This window comes from Acomys russatus, chromosome 20 (genome assembly GCF_903995435.1).
Source record: "Acomys russatus chromosome 20, mAcoRus1.1, whole genome shotgun sequence".
NCBI classification, from domain to species: domain Eukaryota; kingdom Metazoa; phylum Chordata; class Mammalia; order Rodentia; family Muridae; genus Acomys; species Acomys russatus.
In genome coordinates this window covers 5,997,804-6,021,714 of record NC_067156.1, presented here as the reverse complement: position 1 = coordinate 6,021,714, position 23,911 = coordinate 5,997,804, and the positions used below count along the sequence as shown (strand labels likewise).

Sequence of the window (23,911 nt, the reverse complement as noted above, 5' to 3'; positions counted from 1 at the left end):
CCTGACCTTTTCTCACAAAGTGTTCACCTTTAAAAAAAAAAAACATAATTAATTAACTTTTTTTTTTTTTTTTTTTTTTTTTTTTTTTTTTTATTGGTCAACAGTTTTTTTATTTCTATTTACAGACTCATATTACAAATATTGTAAATCAATAGAACAAAATTAAAACCACTGGAATTTTATTCTTAGATTTTAAGTGTATAAAAATAACTGTAAAGTACTTCTGATGATTTTAAAGATTTTTTTTTTTTTTTTTTTATTAACCCTAACTTTAAACCCCTTCCCAGATCTAGCCAATGGTCAGAATATTCTCCACAGTTGAGTGGAGAGTGTGATACGACTTTCTCACATACTCTGGTGCCTCACATTTGACCATGTCCCCTGGAGGGGGAGACCTGGTGGCACTCAGAGGAAGGACAGCAAGTAGCCAAGAAGAGACTTGATACCCTATGAGAATATATAGGGGGACGTAATCCCCCTCAGGAACAGTCATAGGGGAGGGGAATAATGGGAAAATGGGGAGGGGAGGAATGGGAGGATACAAGGGATGGGATAAACATTGAGATGTAACAAGAATAAATTAATTAACTTTTTAACTTTATATCCTGATCACAGTTTCCCCTCCGTTCTTCCCTCCCTGCCTTCTTCCCCAACCTGCTCCCCAATCCCCTCCTCCTCCCTTTCTGTTCAGAAAAGAGAAGGCCTCCCATGGGTATCAGCCAGCCTTGGCATACCAAGTTGCAGTAGGACTGGGCACATCTCCTCCTATCAAGGCTGGACAAGGCAGCCTAAATTAGGAAAAAGAATGCAAAGGCAGGCAACATAGTCAGGGACAGCCCCTGCTCCCACTGTTAGAATTCTCACATGAAGACCAAGGTGCACAACTGTTACAAGTGTGCAGAGGGCATAGCTCAGTCCCATGTAAGCTCCCTGGTTGGTGGTTTAGTCTCTTTTAGCCCCTGTGGCCCCAGGTGAGTTGATTCTGTAGGTTTTCTTGTGGTGTCATTGACCTCCCTGGCTCCGACAATCCTTTCTCCTCCTCATCTGCCGGATTCCCCAAACTCCACCAAATGTTTGCTGTGGGTCTCAGCATCAGTTTCTATCAGTTGCTGGTTGAAGCCTCTCTGATGGCAGTTAACGCTAGGCTCCTGTCTGCAGGTTTAGCAGGATATCATTAACAGTGTCAGCAGTGGACTCATTCTTTTTTTTTTTTTTTTAGATTTATTTATTATTTATACAGTACTCATAGCAGAAGAGGGCCCAGATTGCATTATAGATGGTTATGAACCACCAGGTGGTTACTGGGAATTGAATTCAGGACCTTTGGAAGAACAGACAGGGTTTTTAACCTCTGAGCCATCTCTTCAGCCCCATGTAGACTCACTCTTAACAGAACTTTCTCAATAAGTAGAAGTCATTTTAAAAGTGAACACAACTTTGTCAGGGGACAGCAATCAGTAAGAAACCCCTCCTACCAACGAACTGAACTGACCTCATGTAATAATAGTATGTCAATAGGATGAAATGAAATCAAGAATAACTACTGGATAGAGCGAAGCTTGCCGGCAGGAAAAATTGAGAACAATGTCATTTAAACATATATCATGTTCCTTGAAAATTCTCTGTTTTTAGAGCGAGTTTAAGTTTATTGGAGATAGTTTTGGACATAGATTGTAGGCACAGAGTTTAACACAAAGACTGAAGCTCAGAACACACTCATGGACTATGTATTTGTGGAGATAGTGCAACTTTTCAATATCAACAGATACGTTTTGTCAATTTTATTGTACAGTAAGTGTGTGACACCAGCACTGATGCGCGTATCTTTATATTCTAAGGGACCCTGAATGTCAGTGACTGCTGCTTCTGGCCTTCCCATATACAGTCCATTGTTTTAAGAATCTGTGTTCTGATTTTCGTATCAGGCTGTAAGGGTCTGTCTCTCCACTGAAGAAGAACAGACTTTGGCCCTGATCACATTCAATCTACTCCCACCCTATTTCACTAATGGGAAGGAAAATCAAAGAATAAAAAAAAAAAAAAAAAAAAAAAGAAGAAGAAGCCACATGTGACTATGCAAAAATCGTACCCATTAGACAGGAATATACAAGGACCTCATTTGTTGTTGTTGTTTGCTTAAATCTTTGTTTAGTTTTGGCCTGGGTAAATGGTTCAGTGGTGAAGAATGCTTAAAAGACATGATGCTTATTGTTCAGCGTCCTCAGGAAACCCAACATCCTCTTCTGACCCCACAGGTACATACACTTACATGTACACACACACATATACAGAGAGAGAGAGAGAGACATACACATAAGTAAAAATGGGATACATTTAATTTTTTCATTAAAATTTTCACATAAGAAATTTTTGATCAGGACTAAAAAATAACTTTCTAATGAGGAAGTTATTTTCTAGGACCAGATATGATGACTTGCTTATGAAGCTTATGAAGCTGTGCAAAGCCTGGGCATCCATGTAAACGCTATAGCTGAGTAATCCAGGCAGTTGGTTAGTTCATTCTGAAGGTGCTCTCCATTTTTTTGGCTATGGTTCTGCAGTATTACTTAATTGAAATGACCTGTCTTGTACATGTCATTAATGAACAAAACTCTTACATGGCTTATGTCCCATTATTTAACAGAGCAAACTATGTCTTAAAGCTTTTGGCTAACTTACCCTGAATAAAATTTCTCATAGCTCATGTGAGACAAAAGTTCAACTTCACTGCGTATGAAGGTGGCTAAGTGGGTAAGAATGTTTAGTCTTCAATCATGAGGACCTGATATAAAATCTCCGAGCCAGGCATGGCCACATGTGCCTATAACCCCGGTGTGTCAGGAAGTGGCAGTTGAACAGGTAACTCACTGGAGTTTACTGGCCAGCAACCCTAGATAAAATAGACAGCTTCCAGTTCAGTGAGAGACCTTGTCTCAAGAGAATAAGATGGAGAATGATTGAGGAAGATACCTGATAGCTTTCTCTGGCCTCTACATGTATGTGCACAGGTGAAGGAATCCATAAACTTACATCCATGCACCATGCATGTGCACACACACACACACACACACACACACACTGCAAGGTTTGGTACACTGAGATGATAGTTCAGTGGGTAAAGGCATTTGCCACTAAGCTCAATGGCCTGAATCCAATCCCTAAGAACCAAAGATAGAAAGAGACCATTAGCTCCTGAAAATTGTCCACTTATCTCCCCCATGTACTGTAGCACGGGTGTGCACACATACCTGAACAAATAAACAAATATAAATTAAGATTTAACTGTAGGACTGTGAGATCTACTCAGCTTGTCTGAGTTCTGATTGTAACTCGGGCTGTGGTTTCATTCGGGATACTATTTTGCTAGTAATAATTCCACAAGAATAGGATAAATTGCTATCATTCTTGCAGTTTTCGAAAAACAACTCAAAGCATGTATGTCCCTTGACAGGAGCCTTGAAAGCACAGGACCTATTCATACAACATGCACACAAAAGGTACAGCTTAATTTGGATATGTGGTGTTGTAAGAACACATGGACAAAGCACAGAGGCAAATGCTTGGTGTGATTATTACCTAGATGTCCCTAACTTTTTCACTAATCCAGCTTTCATCAGGAATATAGAAAAAAATTGATCATACTTATTTTATATAAAAATATCTACTGAGTGTGTAAACCTTTTGTCGGAAAACAAACAAACAAACAAACAAACAACTCTGCTTCTTTCAATGTTGTGGAGTTCCTGATGTTAAAAGAACATAGCATAAAACACTAAGAAGAATTTAGGTACACAAGACTTTCTCATGAATTATGGTTTGGAAAAAGTAATCACAGAGGTTTGCTAAAGATGCAGAAATGCCATTCTGTTAAATATACATCATTTCCAGCTTTCTAGCCTTTCAAATCCAGGCAGCTATTAAGTAAAGAGTAGTGGTAGAGGCCCAGAGAGTGGAGCCATTGGCAGAAGTGATGAATATGGTAATGAAGTTGCAGGCTCTTCATTGATGATATTAAATAATCTCTCACGCTAGCCATAGCTTATTCATTCGTATCATTTTTTAAAAAGTCCCTTGTGGAAAGCAGTGTTGGGTTTTTTTTTCCCCTCTCCCCAAAAGGTGAAATTTACTGTTGCATTATGTAGCAAATTCTGGAACTTGTGTTTTGCAAGCTCATTCCCTCGCTGCCGACTTTAGACTGGGCTTTATGCTCCTTGGAAATGCTCCAACGTGACAATAACAATTCTAAATTGAAACACTGGCACACATTGAATGCAGGCGTTTTGGATTTAAAATTAGGTAGAGGCAGCAGAAGAGCTAGGAGCCGGGCAAGCCAGCCAGGCCTGTGACCCTCCTCCCATGCCCCTCCCAGCCACGCCCTGCTGGGATACGGGATGCTGTCTGTGGTACAGGCTACCACCAAGGGCCATGCAGATGCCAATGGTCTGTGCTGTATCCTGAAGCCAGGTAGATAAATAGTGCATAAAATCTTCTATATACATGTGAACAGCATGTATTGTTTCTGACTTGGAGTTTAATGAATGCAGATTTTCCAGCAGCTCCTCCTTTGGTGGAGTCTCCTGTAGCTATCCCTGGTTTGTAGTGATTGCTAGGATTCCGACACAGTATCAAACATTAAATCCTCAAGAGCAAATACAAGGAATAAGTAACTAGTCCCATGTTTGGTTCTCAGTGGCCGACACTGCTGACCCCTTATAGCCAGATGTACCATTATTTTTTTAAAGCCCACTTATGTTTGGTTTCAAGATTTTGGAACCTAGTGTTCCATTCTCACTTTCAGAACCATTATTTTAGTCACGATTCTTCAGCCTCAAAATTGAAAATCCTCATTACCCTAACATAAGGCTTTTTTTTATTTGTCTTTAATCTTGAGAATGTCATACATATGGAACCTAAACATAGACGCCTTGCCTTAACTCTCTCAAGTTCCCCTCAACATGACCTCTTCCAACTTCACGTCCTCTCTCTTTTTTATAACTCACCAAGTTCACACACTGCTGTCCACGTGTGCAATGTGTGCATGCCTGCAAGGCCACCCACCAATGCAGGAGACATCTGCTGGTGGCCGCAGTGCCCAAAACAAGCTTGATTCTCTCTGTGCCCCCCCCCCAGCAGTTATCAATGACCAGTGGTTCTTCAGCAAATGTTGAGGAGCCTGGTTTCCCTGTTGCCTCATCTGAAGAGAACTGCCTATGAGTAGCCCTCTGCAGCTTCACTCACCAAGGCCTATGAACTGCCTGTGAGCAGCCCTCTGCAGCTTCACTCACTAAGGTGGCGAAGGTGGGAGTGTTTCCACCAGGAAAGCTGAGTGCCTCACTACTGGTTCTAGGGTAGAGTGTACCAAAGCCCAGCGCTTAGCAAATCTGATGAAGTCAACATCACTTACTTAGAATTTGAGGTCAGATTTGTGAACCTCAGCTAGCCTATGTCAAGCTCTGAGCTCTATTGAAATACATATGTGAGTTTTTCTTTCCTCATTTCCCACCCAAGTAGCCAAGATTGGTGTATACAAAGTCTCACTTTTATCCATCTTCTAGCACTAAGACAGTAGTGCTCGGCTTTGATCACCCAGGCGATCAACTCCCAGAGTACTTGCTTTGTTCAAGCAGCTTTTGCTCATGAGCCAGTTCTCTGAGTTGCATTAACACATCCTATTTTTAAAAATAGCTGTCTGTGGGGTTACAGTTTGAGAACAGTATTTATTGTTGAATGGAATAGAGCCTCTTAGATGCATATTCCCGCCCACAATATAGAAGACTTGAATTGTTTGTTCAAAAAGTCATGAAGAGAGTCTAAATTTTAAACAAATTTCATTTTCCACGCAGTCAAATTTATGATAGAGAAGGAATAAAGACCCAGCTGTGCCGAGTTATTTTGTAAATACCTTAAATTTTATTGCACAGCATTGCATTTAAAGAGTGTGTTTATGCAAATTGAACAAATATGAAATGATAAGTAGCTAATGTGGGAGAAATTGCCATGCCATGACACGTTGTTGTCTACAAAAGCATCTTTGTGAAGCCCACCACCAAACACACACACACACACACACACACACACACACACACACACACACACTCGCGTGCGCGCGCGCGCACACACAAACCTGACATATGATTTGGAGTGCTCCTGTGGCGAACAGGGCAAAGCTTATTTGCATTCCCTTGAGATTCGCATCATGACTTATTCAGGTGACAGAGGAGAAATGTCTTCAGCTACCACATAAGAGATTTCACCGTGAAGCCACATGCCTCATAGCCTATGTGACATAGTTTCGTCTGTACTGGTGCTTGAGCACCTTGTGTGTGGTCCTTGTTCTCAGAAAATGAAATGAAGTTTTCTTAATTCGTGCTAACCAAAATTACTTCAAGCTTCAAATTTAGATTAAATAGTCTGTTAAAAAATTTTTAAACCCTCCAAGGAATATCCAATTAGAGTAAAACATAACTCTAACAAAAATAGACTTTGATGCCAACTCAGCTCCATACCTGTCATCCCAGCACATGAACAATTGGAAGAAGGAAAATGAAAATTGAAGGCAAACCTGGGCTACATAGCAAAATCTTGTCTACAGAAAAGCTAAGAAATAAATATAGAGCACAGAAATACAGAACGTACTTGACATGGTTAGACAAACTTAGCAAGAAATCAGGGAACCAAACAGTTCTCAAGGAGACTGTGCTGGACTCAGTAACATTAATAAGGAAGATGTATCAAAGAGCATCTTATGTGCATTTGCATCTCAATGTTGTAAGTATATAAAGTGAAGTAATAATGTATAATGGTTTATAATACACTTTCTTCTGACAAGACCTGGGCATGGTGCATTCAAGGTAAACATGCTTTTTGGTTAGTTAGAAGTACAATCTACACATACAAAGGCTGAAAACTGCCCACAGAAATAGAATGCCCATGATCCGCAGACTTCCTCTACAATGGACTCTTGAGTTATAACTGATTTTCCCATAGGGATAAAAATGAGGTTGTGTTTCTAACCAAGAAACAGATGCCTAACTTTTTTAAAAAGACAAATGGACACAAACATTTTAATCAATAGTAAATGATATATTTGGGTAATGCATAGCTTAAAACCTTTTAAGTGAGTGTCTGTCACTGGAGGTGAGCGGAACAGAAATCAATCACATAAATTGTCCTGTTATTTTACAGAGAGTCCCCAGATAAGAGGATTTCAGGACAGCAGAGAAGCCAAGAGGCTCTCTGGAGACATAAAACACCCGAAGCCTGCTCACCCTGAAGTGGGGTTATGACGTCAGGGGCAGCTAGAAAAACGCTAGAGGTTTAGCCTTATTGAGAGAGAGAAACAAGAGACTCCAGAATAGAGGTGCCCACAGTGTACACAGATCCGTGTTTACAAAGTCCTTATAAGACCCTAAAGGGGTGGTACCCATCATGGGGACATAGATCCATGTTCATGTAGTCCTTGGTACAGAAAAGTATATTTTTAAGGATAATATATAGAGAATACTTTTAAAAATATACCTTTCTGTACCACTGATGAACAAATAATACAGCACATTTAAGTCTGACCTTGTGTAATGCAATTTTTCTTGCTTTCATTGGTTATTTTCTACCTAATGGCCTAGCCATTTTATAATGTCCATCCAAGAAAGACAGATAAGAAATTACAAATTACATTAAATCTAATATGTTTCAGTGACTCTCATGGTACCTAGAAATGCACTAAACTTTACTGCAGCAATATAGATATTTTCTCTGTAAGATTTTTAATTTTTATTTATATTTAAACTTATCATAAATTACAAAAGCATAAAATTTATTGTTGAAACCGTAACATTTAAATGAGTGGGTTATGAAATACATTTTTAAATTGTACTGCCATCACCACCATCTAGCTATAGAACTGTCCACATCTGAGACTTTGCCTATTCAACAGTAACTCTGCCATTTCTTTCTCCCTGTGTTCCAAGGAAACATTCTCTCTCTCTCTCTCTCTCTCTCTCTCTCTCTCTCTCTCTCTCTCTCTCTCTCTCTCTGTGTGTGTGTGTGTGTGTGTGTGCGCGCATGCCTTTCAGAGGGGGCTTCTCTAATTGCACATGAAGGTTTCTGTGCTTGCTAGGCTCACTGACCAGTGAGATCACAGGATTTATCTATTTCCACCGCGAACCTCAGGGTTACAGGCACTCTCAACATGTCACTGTGTTTGGCATTCATACTCACATCCTCTCGCTCTCACAACAGGTGCTGTCACCCACTAACTGTCTTCTCACTCTTCTTCCTTTTTCTGTAAATTTGACTACTTTGAGTACTTCTTATCGGTTGAACTAAATAATACTTGGGGAAGGGATGCATATATTTATTTTATTCTGTCAAATAAAAAACTGTGTTAGTTTGGTTGTAGAGAAGCTCTCCCAGAGGTAGTCCTGAGTTCATTCCCAGCACCCGGATGGTGGCTCACAACCATCTGTATTGATCCAATGCCCTCTTGTGGTGTACAGACATACATACAAACAGATAACTCATATACATAAAATATATAAGTAAATCTTTTTTTAAAGAATGTAGAAATATATTAGAGTGTGTGACACATACACAATGACCTACTTCATTGTGAAACCATCTTGCATGTATGTAATGCCTGACTTGTGTTTTTGTGGTTATCTTATTTTATAATGCCTTGACATTTTATCCATGTGATAGTATGCGTTAGGATGCCCTTCCTTCTGAAGGTGAATAATACTCACTATACCTACACACTGCATTGTATTTATCTTTGTACCTCGGGGGAACATTTGAGCTTTTGGTCATGGTAAATAAGCTGCTGTAAAAATGGATGTATAAATATCTTTCTATGATCATGCTTTCAGTTATTTAATATATACTTAAAGCAGATTCTCTTCAGCTTATCACATTGTGTAAGAGTCCAACTTAAGATATCACAATTGATGGTTAATTTTCATTGTCAACTTGGTTACTTTTGGATGGACCTAAGGTGCATACTTTTGGTATGACTTTGAGGAAATGTCCTGTGAAGTTTGACTGAGGAGAAAAAATCCACACTGATTTTGACTATCAGTCACTCAGGGATTATGGTCCTGACTTAATAAAAAGAGGGAAAGAAAGAAATCAGCTGATGACTTGTATGCTTCCTAACTATGGATGCAATGCTATCAGCTACCTCATACTCCAACCAATATTCTTTCTTCAAAATGAAGAACTACACAACTTCAGCCAGGAGCCAAAATAAACTGTTTCTTTTTTAAATTGCCCCTTTTGTGTATTTTGTCACAGTAACAAGAAACATAAGTAACACAGAAAGTTGGTACCAGGAGTGGGGCTGTTGCTTTTTTGATGAATCTGGCCCTGTGATTCATAAGTTTGGCAAGTGATTGAAAGGATAAATGTGAAAAAGTTTAAAACTGCAATATGAAAAAGCCATAGAATTCTACAAACAAACCTTAGTAGATCTTTCTTGTGGGGATTCAAAGGACCAAAATTGCAAGAAACTTGTAAGCAGTGGATATCATGGCTCATGAGATTTCAGAGAGGAAATATGGACTTTATTGGGAACTGGGCTAGAAGCCTCTCATGTTATATTCATGCAAAAAAAAAAATTCCAAAGCATTCGTCCTGTATCCTAAAAATGTTAATGAAGCTAAATTCAAAAGCAATGGACTAAATCATTTGGCAGAGGCAATTTCAATAGAAAATAACATGCAGTCTATGGAATGGCTCCTGTTCATTACTTATAAGAAATTAGAATGAAAAGAGATTTTAAAAATACATTTAGATTTGAAGGAAGTGTGGAAAAGTTTGAAGATGAAGAGAAGGTGTGTTTTGAGAGACAGCTGTAATTGTTAAAAATTAATAAATTAATAAAATTTCACCCTCTGAAGGCTCCAACTTTTGAAAATGTAAATTCACGTGAATGGAGAGAGCCTGAGATAGGAATGGCACTGAAGGGCCCTCAGCTGAGAACATCATCTTTGGAAATGTTTTACCAGATTCAGACACTAAGGCTCTAGTAGAAATAAAACAGACTACATATTGAACAGGCAATGTAAAGTATCAACATAGTCCACAGGATGCTTGTTTTACAACAATGTGAAAAACAAAAGTGATGGGTCCTGGAGACTTGCCCCAATGTCCTAGAAAGCTTTTGACACCAAAGGGTTGGCTCCCTGAAATCAGGCTCTGGGATTCCTCTGTATAAATTGGTGGTGGTGGAATATAAGTTATACTAGAAACTCTGCCATATGGGAGAGGCTAGAGTCATGGGACATCTGAAGAAATCTGTAGCTGTATACTAGAACCAACACAATATAGAGGCTGTGTGAGATATGGTAAGGAGCTCTGGAGAGGTAGGAACACCCGAGGCTATTGCAGCCCAGATGACGGCATCAAAAGCTCCAGATACTGAACATGGAGCATCGGGATTTGGAGTTTGACCTGATGCGTTTTAGTCTTGCTTTAGCTTTTCTTGCTATTCCACATTCTTACTTTTTGTGACAGAAATGTGTCCTCCATGCCATAATTTCTATTGTAAATGTGTAGCTCTCTGTTTTGCTTATTTGCTATAACTAACAAGTTTGTTTTGAACCTCGGATGAGACGTTGTACACTGGCCTTCTAAACAGTTACGGAAACTGTATAAAAAGCATGGGGACTTTTGAAATTGTATTATAATATGACCATGAGGCTATGGGGATAGTCGTTTTTGTCAACTTGATTAGCTTCAGAATCATCTATGAGGCACAGCTCTGGATATGTCTTTGAGATAATTTCCAGAAAGTGTCCTTGAGCAGGAAAATCTACCTTGAAAAAGAACAGTACCATGCAATAGGCTGAAAGCCCAGAATGAATGAGAGAGGAAAAAGAAGAAGCCAGATAAGCACCAGCATTTATGTTTCTCACTCCTCAGTGATCAGGCCCATCTGTGTCACAGACACTGAACCACCAGGCATGAGTTTGGCACTGGCCACAACCCACATTGGACACCACACCGACAAGGCCTGAGAGGCACATGAGCAGCTTTCAGCTTGGAGCTCTCTCAGACTGATTCTCTCATGCTTGACCCAACTGGGACACAGACAGAAAACCCAGAAGAGCTGATTTGGGGACAGCCTCCAACACCCATTGTCTACCATCCTAAGTAGTTCTCTGGGGAGCCCTAGCAAGCAGCCTTCAACTTGGAGCTCTCCTTGCCTGCTCTCAATGTGCCAGGCCCACCTGGGACACAGAGAGAAACCCCATCAATGGAACCTCCAGGCCTGCTAACACCAGAGACAACCAGATGGCTAGAAGCCAGTGCAAGAACACAAACAAGTGCTCGCTTCGGCAGCACATATACTAAAATTGGAACGATACAGAGAAGATTAGCATGGCCCCTGCGCAAGGATGACATGCAAATTCGTGAAGCGTTCCATATTTTTATGCATAAACATGACCCAACATTCTGCTGCATTCAAGAAACACACCTCAACCACAAGGACAGACATTGCCTAAGAGTAAAAGGTTGGGGAAAAATATTCCAAGCAAATGGTCACAAGAAGCAAGCTGGGGTAGCCATTCTAATATCTAATAAAATAGACTTTCAACCAAAATTAATCAAACGAGATGAGGATGGTCACTTCGTACTCGTCAAAGGTAAAGTCAACCAAGAAGACATCACAATTTTGAACATCTATGCTCCGAATACAAGGGCTCCCACATTTGTAAAACAGTTATTAACAAAGCTTACCCCACTCATTGATACCCACACAATAATAGTGGGAGACTTCAACACCCCTCTTTCACTCAAGGATAGGTCTTTGAAACAAAAAATAAGCCGAGAAATAACCTCATTAACCAATGTCATGAATCAAATGGATCTAACAGATATCTACAGAACTTTCCACCCAAATGCAAAGGATTATACCTTTTTCTCAGCACCCCATGGAACGTTCTCTAAAATTGATCACATAGTTGGTCATGAAGCAAACCTCAATAGATACAAGAAGATTGAAATAATACCTTGTATCTTATCAGATCACCATGGTCTAAGGCTGGACTTCAACAACAACAGAAATAGCAAAAAGCATACTAACACATGGAAATTAAACAACTTTCTACTTAATGACACATGGGTCACGGAAGAAATAAGGGAAGAAATAAAAGACTTCTTGAAATTCAATGAAAATGATGGAACAACATACCCAAATTTGTGGGACACATTGAAGCAGTGCTAAGAGGAAAATTCATAGCACTAAGTGCCTTCAAAAAGAAAAAGGAATCATCTCACAATAAACACCTAACACACATCTGGAGGCTCTAGGAAAAAAGAAGCAGAAACACCCAAGAGGAGTTAGACGCCTAGAAAATAATCAAACTCAGGGCTGAAATCAATAAATTAGAAACAAAGAGACAATCCAAAGAATCAACAAAACAAGAGTTGGTTCTTTGAAAAAATTAACAAGATAGACAAACCGTTAGCCAATCTAACTAAAAGACAGAGAAACACTATCCAAATTAACAAAATCAGAAATGAAAAGGGAGACATAACAACAGACACTGAAGAAATACAAAGAATCATAAGAACCTACTTTAAAGGCATTTATGCCACAAAATTTGAAAATTTAACGGAAATGGACAAATTTCTCGACCGATTCCATTTGCCGAAATTGAACCAAGACCAGATAAACAAATTAAATAGCCCTATTTCACTATAGAAATAGAAGCAACCATTGATAGTCTCCAACCAAAAAAGCCCAGGGCCAGATGGTTCAGTGCAGAATTCTACCAGACCTTCAAAGAGGAGCTAATACCAATACTATTCAAGCTATTCCAAAAGATAGAAATGGACGGAATATTACCAAATTTCTTCTATGAGGCCACAGTCACATTGATACCTAAACCTCACAAAGATCCAACAAAAAAAGAGAATTTCAGACCAATTTCTCTTATGAACATTGATGCAAAAATACTCAACAAAATTCTCGCAAAGCGAATACAACAGCATATCAAAGACATCATTCACCATGACCAGGTAGGCTTCATTCCAGGCATGCAGGGATGGTTTAACATACGGAAATCCATCAATGTAATCCACCATATAAACAAACTGAAAGAGAAAAACCACATGATCATCTCTTTAGATGCAGAAAAAGCATTTGATAAAATCCAACACCCATTTATGTTCAAAGTTTTGGAGAGATCGGGAATACAAGGCACTTATCTAAACATAATAAAGGCCATATACAGCAAACCAACAGCCAACATTAAATTAAACGGAGAGATACTCAAGGAAATTCCTCTAAAATCGGGAACCAGACAAGGCTGCCCCTTGTCCCCTTATCTCTTCAATATAGTTCTTGAAGTTCTAGCCAGAGCAATAAGACAGCAAAAGGATATCAAGGGGATCCAAATGGGAAAGGAAGAAGTCAAATTATCCCTATTTGCAGATGATATGATAGTGTATATAAGTGACCCGCAAAATTTCACCAGAGAACTCCTACAGCTGATAAACACCTTCAGCAAATTGGCAGGATACAAAATAAACTCAAAAAAGTCAGTAGCTTTTCTGTATACAAATGACAACAGGCAGAGGAAGAAATTAAGAAAACTATTCCCTTCACGATAGCCACAAACAATATAAAATATCTAGGAGTAACTCTAACCAAGCAAGTGAAGGACTTATTCGAAAAAAACTTCAAACCTCTGAAGAAAGAGATTGAAGATGACATGAGAAGATGGAGGGATTTACCTTGTTCATGGATCGGGAGAATCAACATAGTAAAAATGGCCATCTTACCAAAAGCAATTTACAGATTCAATGCAATCCCTATCAAAATACCTACAAAATACTTTGAAGATATTGAAAGATCAATTCTAAAATTCAAATGGAGAAATAAAAAACCCAGAATAGCAAAAACAATCCTATACAATAAAAGATCCTCTGGAGGAATCTCCATACCTGATCTCAAGCTGTACTACAGAGCAACAGTAATTAAAACAGCATGGTACTGGCAAAGCAATAGACTGGTGGATCAATGGAATCGAATCGAAGACCCAGAGATGAATCCATACACATTTGCTCACTTGATTTTTGACAAAGAAGCCAAATCTATTCAATGGAAAAAGGATAGCATCTTCAACAAATGGTGCTGGTCTAACTGGATGTCTACATGTAGAAAAATGCAATTAGACCCTTATTTGTCACCATGCACAAAACTCAAGTCCAAGTGGATTAAAGACCTCAACTTAAAACCAGAGACATTAATTCAGTTAGAGGAAAAAGTGGGGAAGAGCCTGGGACACATAGGCACAGGAGACAACTTCCTGAACAGTACACTAACAGCCCAGGCCTTAATGTCGACAATTAATAAATGGGACCTCATGAGGCTGAGAAGCTTCTGTAAGGCAGGAGACACTGTCAAGAGAACAAAGCAACAGCCTACAGAATGGGAAAAGATCTTCACCAACCCTACATCTGACAAAGGTTTAATATCCAAAATATATAAAGAACTCAAGAAATTAAACACCACAAAACCAAACAACCCAGTTGCGAAATGGGGCTTGGAACTTAACAGAGAATTCTCAACAGAGGAATATCAAATGGCCGAGAAACACTTAAAGAAATGCTCGTCCTCGTTAGTCATCAGAGAAATGCAAATCAAAACGACACTGAGATTCCATCTTACACCCATCAGAATGGCTAAGATCAAAAACTCAAATGACACCACATGTTGGCGAGGATGTGGAGAGAGAGGAACACTCCTTCATTGCTGGTGGGAATGCAAACTAGTACAACCACTTTGGAAAGCTATCTGGCGCTTTCTCAGAAAAAATGGGAATAGGGCTTCCTCAAGACCCAGCTATCCCACTCCTTGGAATATACCCAGAAAATGCCCTACCACACAACAGGGACATATGCTCAACCATGTTCATAGCTGCTCTATACATAATAGCCAGAACATGGAAACAGCCTAAGTGTCTCTCAGTAGAAGAATGGACTAAGAAACTGTGGTATATTTACACGATGGAATACTACTCAGCTATTAAAAATGAGGAATTCCCGAAATTTGTGGACAAATGGATTGATCTAGAAATTATCATAATGAGTGAGTACACCCAGAAGCAAAAAGAGACAAACGGTATATTCTCACTTATATCAAAACACTAGTCCAAGGGATACGGACCATGAAAATTTTTACTTACCAAGAAAGTGGGTCAGAGGAGAGGATATCCGATTGAGACTTTAGGCAAGAGTAGCATAGAAGAAAGAGGAAATTGTAGGACCCACAGGGTCCTGGAAACCTACAAGAAGAACTTTATGACAGGCAGATCTGGATCCTGGGGTCCTCCTCAAACTAAGGCACCAGCCAAGGAGAATATAGGCAGTAAGCTTCGAACCTCTACCAAGACCTAGCCGACGAACATGATACTCTCAACCATTGAGTGGAGAGTGAGATCTGACTCTCACAGGAACTCTGGTGCCCCTTTTCTGACCATGTCCCCCAGATGGGGAGACCTGGTGGCACTCAGAGGAAGGATAGCTAGTTACCAAGAAGAGACTTGATATTCTGAGAGCATGTATAGGGGGAGGAGGTCTCCCTAGGTCATGGACATAGGGGAGGGGAGAAGGGGAGAAATGGGAGGGAGGGAGGAATGGGAGGAGATGGGGGAGGGGCTAACAATCGAGATGTAATATGAGTAAATTAATTAAAAAAATGTTTAATGAAAAAAAAAGATAATAAATATGAACAAAACCTAAAAAAAAAAAAAGAACACAAACAAAACTCAAAACCATATGACACCAGCAGAAACCAGTGGTCCTACCACAGCAAACCCGGAGACACCAATATCCACAAAAATTTAAAAGAAGATTTTAAATTTGAGGTGATGAAAATGATAGAAGCCATGAAGGAGTTAAAAAAAAAACCCCTCCCAAAGGGGAATAGGCAGGGAAGCAGGAAGGAGGGAGGAATGGGAGGATACAAGGGATGGGCTAACAACTGAGATGTAATATGAATAAATTAATAATAAAAAAAGGGAAAAAAAGGAAAAAACTCCCAAAGAAATACTGGAAAATACATTCAAACAGATGAAGAAATTTAATAAATCATATAAATAATTACAGGAAAATACAGTCAGATTGAAGAAAGAAATGAAACAAATGAATAAAACTATTCAAGACCTAAAAGAGAATTAGAAGCAACAAAGAAATCACAGTCTGAGGCAACTTTGCAGTTGGAAAACCTAGGGAAGAGAACAAGCAACACCAACAGAATACAAAAGATGGAAGATATGGTTGAAGATATTCATACATCAGTCAAAAATGTTAAAACTAAAGAGTTCCTGACACAAAACACCCAGGGGATCTGGGCCACTACAAAAAGATCAAATCTAAGAATAATAGAAATAGGAGAAGACTCCAAGCTCTATCCAAGAAAACATTTTCAACAAAACCATAGAAGAAAACTTCCCCAACTTGAAGAAAGAAACACCCACAAACATAAAAAATGCCTACAAACTCTGAATAGATTGGACCAGAAAAACATCCTCACAACACATAATAATCAAAACACTAAATGTATAGTACAAAAAAAAAAAAAAAAGAATATTAAAAGCTGCAAGAGAAAAAGGCCAAGTCACATATAAAAGCAAACCTAGTAGAATTATACTTGACTTCTCAACAGAGACTATGAAAGCCAGAAGGGCCTAGTCAGATGTCATGCAGACACTGAGACCACAGATGCCAACCTAGACTTGTAGGCACAGTTTTCTTAACAATTATAATTTATTGTGAACTTACCAAACAAGTGTACCTCCCTTATAACCCAACTAACATAAACCTAAACCTGGTATTAGTTGCCAGGAACAACCCTCCTGGCACAGTCAGCAGAATTTTTCTGCTGGAACCTGGAGCAACTGGAACCCAGACCTCAGCCAGAGCCTGGAGCAGCAGCCAAAGCCTGGAGCCCCAAAGCCTTCACTGGAGCAGTTCTCTTGAGGAGTGTCTTGAAATACAGTGATGAACAGCCACTCAATTCCAAGTTTCCAAAGACCATGCCTTTTTGGCTCACATTTATACCTCCTCTCAGAATTTGTTCAAGGATGTTTTTCGGCTAGTCTCAGCCAACCTCCCTCACAAAGTGGTTTGACTTCTAAGGGGATAAACATGACCTGCTCTCTCACAAGTCTATTCCTCATGCCACACTGGGGATCTAAACAAAAACATGTTTATCTCTCCATCATAGACTACCTATCAAAATTTTTGATCACCATAGATGAAGAAACCAAGATATTCCATGATAATACCAAGTTTAAACAGTATCTAGGCACAAATCTAGCACCATAGAAAATACTGGAAGGAAAATTCCAAAGAGATAAACTATACCTAGGAAAACACAGGAAAAAAAACACAGATCCACAAAATCAAAAGAAAGAGAAACACACACACACACACACACACACTTTACCACCACCACACACACACAAACAGGAACAACCTCTAGTCATTAATATCTCTCAACATCAACAGCCTCAACTCTCCAATAAACAGAGGCTAACAGAATGGATGCAAAAACAGGACCCATCATTCTGCTGCATACAAAAACACATCTCAGCAAAAAAGCCATTCCTTCAGAGTAAAGGGATGGAAAAATGTATTCCAAGTAAACAGACCCAAGAACCAAGCTAGAGTAGCCATTCCAGTATCTAATAAAATAGACTTTCAACTAAAACTATCAAAAGAGATGGGGGAGGACACTTCATATTCATCAAAGGAAATATGCATCAAGATGTCTCAATCCTGAACATCTGTGCCCAAAATACAGGAGCACCCACATTCATAAAAGAAACATTACTAAAGCTTAAATCACACATTGGACCCCAAACATTAATAATGGAAGACTTCAACACTCCACTCTCACCAATAGACAGATCATCGAGACAAAAACTAAATGGAGAAATAATGAAACTAATAGGCATTGATAAATAAAATGTATATAACATATATCTACAGAATATTGCACCCAATCACAGAAGAATGTATATTCTTCTTAGTACCTCATTGAACCTTCTCCAACATTGACTATATACTTGGTCAGAAAAGCAAGCCTGGAAACTGAACAACTGAACAACTCCTTACTCACTAACCACTTGGTTAGGGACAAAAAGAAAAAGAAATTAAAGACTTCCTAGAATCAAATGAAAATTAAGGTACAACATACCCAAACTTATGGGACAAAATGAAAGCAGTGCTAAAAGAATATTCATAGCACATAACCCTTCATAAAGAAATTGGAGAGATCCCATACTAGCAACTTAACAGCACACCTGAAAGCTCTAGAACAAAAAGAATCAGACACATCCACTAGGAGTAGATGGCTAGAAATAGTCAAATTTAGGGCTGAAATCAATAAGTTAGAAACAAAAAAAAAAATTCAAAGAATCAATGAAAACCAAGACCCAGAAATAAACCCACACATCTATGGACACTTGATATTTGACAAAGAAAAGGATAGCATCTTCAACAAATGGTGCTGGTCTAACTGAATGTCTACATATAGAAAAATGCAAATAGACTCTTAAGTCCAAATGGATTAAAAACCTCAATATAACACCAGAAACACTAAATCTATTAGAAGAAAAAGTGGGGACGAGCCTCCAGTTCTTTTGCACAGGAGACGACTTCCTGAACAGAACACCAACAGCTCAGGCCCTAAGATCAACCATTAATAAATGGGACCTCATGAAACTGAAAACCTTCTGTAAGGTAAAGAACACTGTCAACAGAACAAAGTGAGAGCCTACAGATTGGGAAAATATCTTCACCCACCCTACATCTGGTAGAGAGCTAATATCCAAAATATATAAAGAACTCAAGAAATTAAACATCACCAAACTAAATAATCCAATTTAAAAACAGGGTACAGAGCTAAACAGAAAATTCTCAACAGAAGAATATTGAGTGGCTGAGAAACACTTAAAGAAATGTTCAGCATCCTTAATCATCAGGGACCAGTCAGAATGGCTAAGATCAAAAATTCAAGTTGCAGCACATACTGGCGAGGATGTGGAGAAAGGGGAACACTCCTCCATTGCTGGTAGGAGTACAAACTTGTACACTTTGGAAATCAATCTGGTGCTTTCTCAGAAAAGTGGAAATAGTGCTACCTCAATACCCAGCTGAACTATTCCTGTGCATCTGCCTCAAAGATGCTCCACCATACTACAAGGACATTTGCTCAACTATGTTCATAGCAGCTTTATTCATAATAGCCAGAATCTGGAAACAACCTAGAGGTCCCTCAAGCAAAGAATGAATAAAGAAACTATAGTACATTTAAACAACGGAGTACTACTCAGCTATTAAAAACAAAGAAATCTTTCAATTTGCAGGCAAATGGATGGAACTATAAATGATCATCTTGAGTGAGGTAGCCCAGAGTCAGAAAGACATGCATGGTATATCACTTATAAATGGATATTAGCCACACAATATCCACACTGAAATACACAGACATAAAGAAGCTGAATAACACGGAGCAACCTAGGGAGGATGCTTAATTCTCATTCAGAAGGGCGGAAGCAGTTGAAAAGAAGGAACAGGATGGGAACCTACCATAGAGGTCCTCCGAAAGACGCCACCCAGTGGGGGATCAAAGCAGATGCTGAGACTCACAGCCAAACTTAGGAATGGAACACAGGGAGTCTTATGGAAGAGTTCGGGGACTGAAGATCCTGAAGGGAACAGGAGTTACGCAAGGAGATCATTGAAGACAACAACCCAGGCTGAGGAGGGAGTGCTGCAGAGACTGATGTACCAACCAAGGACCATGCATGGTGAAGACCTAGACCCTCTGTTCAGATGGAGTTGAAAGGCAGCACAATCTCCATATGGGTCCCCTAATATGGGGAGCAGGGGCTGCCTCTAACATGGACTCCGGTACCCACTCCTTGATCACTTTCCCCTCGCACAGTGGCCTTACCAGGCCACAGGAGAAGAGGGTAAAGGCAGCCCAGACTAGACTTGAAGGGCTTCTTTCTGAGGACTATGGGAGGGATGAAGGATGATGAGGAAGGGAGGGTGGGACCTGGAGATGATGAGGGAGTGGGGTCAACACAATTGTTGACCAACCCCCTCAAAAGAGTTTATATGCCATTTCCAGTGTCTCAGTCATCCAGGCTTTCTGCACAGGAGAATAGTGGCAGCTATTGTACTTAAGAGACACAGATGCACAGTGACTTCTCAGGAATTGCACAGGCATTTGTAAACTATCAAATGATTCCAACCTGACCTTAATAGACATGTTACTTGTCTTGAACCCATATATAACTGTGGTTGTTGTTTTGTAAAATAGTAACTAGATGACACTATGATTTAACTAAAACAATTTTGGACAAAAGGGTATGAATTAAAACTGATAAAAACATTTTTAGCCATTGAGTACATTAGAAAGTCATCATATTCTTTGCTTAAACCAGTGCAAAAGTACATAATAATTTTTAAGGTAAACAATAACTTTTTTTAAATTTTATTTTATTAATTTATTCATATTACATATCAATGGTTATCCCCTCCCTTGTATCCTCCCATTCCTCCCTCCCTCCCATTTCCCCCTTACTCCCCTCCCCTATGACTGTGACTGAGGGGGACCTCCTCGCCCTGTATATGCTCATAGGGTATCAAGTCTCTTCTTGGTAGCCTGCTATCCTTCCTCTGAGTGCCACCAGGTCTCCCCTGGTGGTCAAATATGAGGCACCAGAGTATGTGTGAAAGTCAGTCCCTGCTCTCCACTCAATTGTGGAGAATGTCCTGTCTATTGGCTAGATCTGGATAGGGGTTTGAAGTTTACAGCCTGTATTGTCCTTGGCTGGTGCCATAGTTTGAGCGGGACCCCTGGGCTCAAATCTGCCCATCATAATGTTCTACTTGTAGGTTTCTAGCATCCTCTGGATCCTTCAACTTTTCCATTCTCCCATACTACTCTCATCTAGAGTCCCAGTAGGATGTCCTCCCCTCTGTCCCAGTGTCCTGGTTAGTGAAGACTTTCATGGGACATGCCCCTTGGCCTAGTATGCAGATATAAGTGAGTATATACCATTTGAGTCTTTCTGCTTCTGGGTTAACTCACTCATTATGATCATTTCTAGTTCAATCCATTTGCCCATAAATTTCTGGAATCCCTTGTTTTTAATAGCTGAGTAGTATTCCATAGTGTAAATGTACCACAGTTTCTTTATCCATTCTTCTACTGAGGGACACTTAGGCTGTAAACAATAAATTAATTCCTAGAATTCAATTTACTTTTCCAGTGTTCATCTAAAACACAAGAAAACAAACTTCTTCATCTGTGTGAGGAAACAGATCAAAAAAGAACAAACTGATTGACTGATTTTTCAAATTCTTAGCAGAATCTTAAATCACACCTCCCTAATCTATGTGAACAAAGTCCTGGTTTCATGGCATAATGCAACTAACATCCTGTTCTTGGTTTTTAAACTATGGTTGTGATATTCGAATTTCACCAAATAGCTCAGGAAGCCTTACATACACTTGCTTTGCAGCAGTTTTATAGGTCAGAGACAAAGTCTTTGAGCTATTATAAAAATCAAACAAAAGCTAAATGACCCTGAAACATACACTTTATTATCCTCTATTTTAAGATGATGTGTAAGATTTGGTTGCAGAAATGTATGCAGCAAAGTGATGCCTCAGCCAGTTTGCACATTGTTTGAAATCTTTTTTCTTCAATGGACACTGTGTTGTATTAGTTTAAACACTGAAAGATCTGTATAGGATAAGCCAGAAATCAAATGAAATTCACCATTGTCACTCCTGAGAAAATGTCAAAGGAAGAGCTTTGCCCTGGCTGTAAAGATTTGCATATAAAATGACAAGTAGGAAGGAGCACGGTTCATGTTTACTGATGGAAATGGAAATGCCAAGGCCAAGTTGCAAGTCATTTGGAATTCTTTTGAAAAATCACTTAACTGCAGAATTTATATAAGAAGACCTAATAATGCTGTAAGTGACACTACATCACTCGTCTCTGATGATGAGTGTCTGTAGAAGAGAGAGAGCAAATATGCCCCTAAATACCTAAATGACCTTGAGCCAAGGGACAGAGGACACAAAACTAATACTCAGCTCAGATCTTTCACAAAAGCAAAGACACTGCAGCTGTTTAGCAGCTCATTTTTCTCTTCTGGCATCAAACTTTCAGGAGATTGGCCACACGCAGCACTTTATAGACAGTTAACAACAGTGTATTGTACACTGAAGTCCTGTTTAAGGGCAGATTCCACATTCTGTGTTCTTACTACAGTAAAAATCCAACAAAAACTGAAAGTCCAAGTTTTACCTGGCAGGTTACCTGTTTTCAGGTACATTCTAAAGAAGTGAACATAGTATCAAGCCTCGCCTTGGAGTTTATTAGAGATTTAGGACATGCTGGGTCCACCTAGCAGGTGAGGAGTGTTGGCACCGTTTGCTCTTTCTGATGTAGAGAGAGATATAATGACATTAAGAAATGAGACTTTCTAAGTGTCCCTCAGTAGAAGAATGGATAACAAAGCTGTGGTTGATTTGCACCATGGAATACTACTCAGCTATTAAAAACAAGGAATTCTTGAAATTTGTGGACAAATGGATTGAACTAGAAATGATCATAATGAGTGAGCTAACCCAGAAACAGAGAGAACTCAAATAATATATACTCACTTATAACTGGATACTAGCCCAAGGGGCATGTCTCATGAAAGTCTTTACTTACCAGGAAAGTTGGATATAGAGGTAAGGACATCCTAAGGTGAGAAAAATATAGGAGATAGGGAAATAGATGGATCCAGAGGGTCCTAGAAATTTGCAAGAAGAACACTATGAAGAGCAGATCTGGGCCCAGGGGTTCTGCTTCATCTATAGCACCAACCAAGGACAATACGTGCAGTCATCATCAAACCCTTACCCAGATCTAGCCGAGGGACAAGACATTCTCCCCAGTTAAGTGGAAACTGGGGACTAACTTTCACATGAACTCTGGTGCCCCATATTTGGCTATGTCCCCTTGATGGGGAGGCCCGATGGCACTCAGAAGAAGGATAGCAGACTACCAAGAAGAAACTTGATACCCTAGCATCATATTCAAGGAGAGGAGGTCCCCCTCAGTCACAGTCATAGGGAAGGGGAATGGGGTAAAAGCGGGAGGGAGGGAGAAATGGGAGGATGCATGGGATGGGATAGCAATTGAGATGTAATATGAATGATTTTATTTTTCAATTTTAAAAAATCTAAAAAAAAAAAAGAAATGAGGCTTTCTTTTTTCTCACATTTTCACATATTTAAAAATATTCTTAATAAAATACAGAAAATTTAAAATAAAGCAAGCTAGACATGCTTCTGCTTCCCCTTCTGTGAAAATGCTGTCATGTTCCATTATATGTCATATGTATATATAAAATATCTATGTGTATCATACATTATGTATGATATATCATATATTAGAAATGATATATCACATCATATTGGGCTGGGCAAGAAGATTGCTCTCAGATTTGTCAGACAAGCAAGAGGCAAGCAAGATTTCTTTTTAATGTTCCATCTTTATTTTCTCTTTATAGTTGGAGATAAGGGGGAGATGAAAATCTATTCATTCTCAGCTTGGGGCACACATACAAGTGAGTGTGTGAGCATCATTCTTACCAGAAAAATTAAAATCAAACCACCTCCCCCCGTTAGAAAACGTATTATCAAAAACACAGATGATGCCAAGCTGCAGGGATACATAGTGAGGGGACAGCTGCACTGTGCTTCTGGGTGACCAGGATGGTACAACACTGAGGAAAACAGAAGATCACACAAGGAAACCACAATATGTTCCAGAAACACCATTCCTGGTCTATCTGCAAGAAGCTCAAACCAGTATTCATAG

The 23,911-nt window shown here is 39.4% G+C and overlaps 1 protein-coding gene and 1 non-coding gene across 2 annotated transcripts in view; both read left to right on the top strand.

The window, feature by feature from the left end:
- Chst9 (carbohydrate sulfotransferase 9) overlaps positions 1-23,911 on the top strand; it is a 146,719-nt gene that overhangs the window by 1,438 nt on the left and 121,370 nt on the right. The window lies entirely within an intron of this gene.
- LOC127204847 (U6 spliceosomal RNA) lies at positions 11,322-11,428 on the top strand. Its single transcript, XR_007832535.1, has one exon. It is a non-coding gene; the product is annotated as a U6 spliceosomal RNA (small nuclear RNA).